Here is a 3238-nt window from a genome sequence, read left to right as displayed (position 1 = left end):
TAGTTTCAAAAACTCCATGTAATGTATTGGCAACAAGGGGGAAGTAAGAAAAAGTAAGTTATCATAAAATAGACTATCTCTCAATATGTAAAATTCTCAGACAAACCACACTAGAAGACATAAATAAAAGGATCCACTGTTGGTAGTATTACCTGTAATGAACACATTTTTATTTAAGACAGATTTCCATCTAATTATTGTCTACATAATTGCTCCTCAAATTTTGATGTGCATACAAGTCACCCGTGGTTCTTGTTAAAATATGGATTCTGATTTCACAGGTCAAGAATGGAGCATTTCTAGTAAGTTCGCAAGTAATTGCAGTGCTACTGGTCCCCTCAAAGCGGGACATCTTGAATAGGGAGGGTCAACGCAATTTCTTTATGTTGACATTTGAATGTGACAGTTACAACTGTTGACTGATAAAGGTGTTGCCATGAGTGACATAATTTTCCAAATAGCCTCAAATCAATTCAGGTCAGATTTTGCTGCCAAGTGAGTTAGAGACAATCAGCTCATGAATGATGAATGACCAAGAGTTGTTGCTTACTGGCTCTTAGCAAACAAAGTACAGTTTTCCCTCAATTTGTACACTGGTTACGTTCTCCAAAAATGCAGTGTACATGAAAGGCGTGCAAACAATATTTTGAACGTATATGTAAAACAGTTTAGGTTCTAGGCAATAGCATGCTTTCACTTGCACGAATGTCCAATAAGACCTTTGGAAGTTGTGTGGGACAAGGGACGGCTCTTCATTGTACAAAACCATTCCACACATAGCAGACTTCTAGCATCCCTGGCCTCCACCCATCACATGCCAGCAAGTGGCCCCCAATCACTGTTGATCAAAAATGCACCCCCCCCTTTTCCGGAATATTCCAGAGAGGCAGGCAGCATGACCTCTGTTGATTGATCGCCACTGCTTAAGTGAAACTCAAAATTCCTTTTAGCATTTAATTAAACTGGAATCCAACAGAAACCTAGACATTATAGAAACATTTTTTCCTCCAACTGTATTTTAAGCCTTCCACAGTGTAATTCGTTCTAACACTTGTTTCTCAAATTTTTCCACAATTTGATTTATGCATCTTCCACAATTATTTGCTGATGTTTGTTTGCCGTATTGTTTTGCTCACGTTATTTTAATTATTTTTACTTCAAGAAAAACTTGAGGGAGGATGTCTGCATCTACCAAAATATTTTATTGAAACCATTTTCTTCTTGGAGTCCCTGGGTGGCTCAGTTGGTTAAGCGTCTGATTCTTGATTTCAACTCAGGTCATGACCTCAGGGTCCTAAGATCTAGCCCTATGTCAGCCTCTGCCCTGGGCATGGAACCCGTTTGGTATTCTCTGTCTCTCTCAGCCCCTCCCTTTGCCCCCGCTCATGTGCTCGCTCTCGCTCAAAAATAAATAAATAAATAAATAGATATTTTCTTCTTATTAAGAAATAATTTAATCTTTTCTTCCTACTCTTCTGAAAATTGTAAGACAAGTTATTTCTTTTGGGTTGTACAGTTCAATGTGTGTTCTCAGAAATTCTGATTTTTAGGTAATAAATAAATTACAGAGTGTATTCTAATGTTAATCCTTTTCTTTCCGTTAATCACTGTAAGAAAATTTCTGTAGGCTTCGATCTTATGCAAATAGGTTGATTAATATATATACAAACCAAGGAATCTTTTCTCATCACTTTGTTTACAAAGCCAGAACTTTAAGAAGTCTGTTAGGCTAACACTTAACAGAGATTGATATTTGCAATAAATGCTAAAATGCAATTTAGGTTCAATAGTTAAAAATGAGGAATATATTAACTTCTCTTTTTTCTTTGAGCTTTGTTTTTATATAATTAAGCTACTGTACACCAATTAAAGCATATGGATAGTAAGCAATGTAAATTTTTTATTTTACACGAATTACATATGGATCACCAAAATTTTGCATATAAATATTGAAGACAACAATGAATAAGTTAAAATCTGTTCAAAGAAATAAAGAAAATGAAGCAACTAGTTATGATCGAGGAACACCTATAAGGCTATCAGCTGATTTTTCAGCAGAAAGTCTGCAGGCTAGAAAGGAGTGGCATGATATAGTCAAAAGTGCGGAAGGGAAAAACACTTCCAGCCAAGAATACTCTGCCTGGCAAGGTTATTATTCAGAATTGAAGGAGAGATAAAGAGTTTCCCAGGCAAACAAAAGTTGGAGGAATTTATCACAACTAAGCCATCCTTACTGACTTAAGTGGGAAAAAAAAAAAGCCGTAAGTAGAGGAAAATCATGAAAGAAAACATTCCATTGGTAAAAGCAAACATATAGCAAAGGTAGTGGTTCAATCACTTGTAAAGCTTCTGTGAAGGTTAAAAGACGAAAGCAGTAAACGCCGCTATATCTATAAAATTAGTTAAGGAGGTGATGCTGCTTTCTCTCTCCCACAATACCTCCCACTCTTCCTTTCCATCCAGGGCCTGGCAGAACGGCTCCCACAAAGAAGGGTGGTAGGAAGAAGGGCCTTTCTACCGTCAGTGAGGTAAGGACCAGAGAATACACCATCCACATTCACAAGCACAGACAGAGAGTGAGTTTCAAGAAGTGTGCCCGTTGGGCACTCAAAGAGATCCAGAAATTTGCTCTGAAGGAGGTGGGAACTCCAGATGTGTGCATTGACACCAGGCTCAACAAAGCTGTCTGGGCCAGAGGAATAAGGAATGTTCCATACCGCATTCGTACAGTTGTCCGGAAAACATAGCAAGGATGAAGATTCATCAAACAAGCTCTATACATTGGTTACCTGTGTACCTGTCACCACCTTCAAAAATGTACAGACAGTTAATGTGGATGAAAACTCATCACTGATTTGTCAAAGAAAGGTATAAAACTGCAAAAAAAAATTAGTTAAGGTATACACAAAATAAAAAATGTAAAATATGACATCAAATTTATAAATTGTGGGGAGGGGAGTAAAAATCTAGTGCTTTTAGAATGTATTTGAACTTAAGCAACTTAAAATAGATCACTATCTATAGAATCTTATATATGAACCTCATGGTAACCACAAACTAAAACCTATATAAGATAAACAAAAAATAGGGCTGCCTGGGTGGCTCAGTTGGTTAAGCATCTGCCTTTGGCTCAAGTCATGATCCCAGGGTCCTGGGATCGAGCCCCACATCGGGCTCCCTGCTCTGCGGGGAACCTGCTTCTCCCTCTGCCTGCTGCTCCCCCTGCTGTGTGCTCTCT

General features: G+C 38.0%; 1 pseudogene; it reads left to right on the top strand.

The window, feature by feature from the left end:
• The first annotated feature begins 262 nt into the window (after window positions 1-262).
• Window positions 263-2874, top strand: LOC121100505 (annotated as a pseudogene).
• The last annotated feature ends 364 nt before the right edge of the window (window positions 2875-3238 follow it).

This window comes from Ursus maritimus, unplaced genomic scaffold (assembly GCF_017311325.1).
Source record: "Ursus maritimus isolate PB19 unplaced genomic scaffold, ASM1731132v1 scaffold_4, whole genome shotgun sequence".
Classification (NCBI taxonomy): domain Eukaryota; kingdom Metazoa; phylum Chordata; class Mammalia; order Carnivora; family Ursidae; genus Ursus; species Ursus maritimus.
This window is presented reverse-complemented; position numbering and strand designations above follow the sequence as displayed.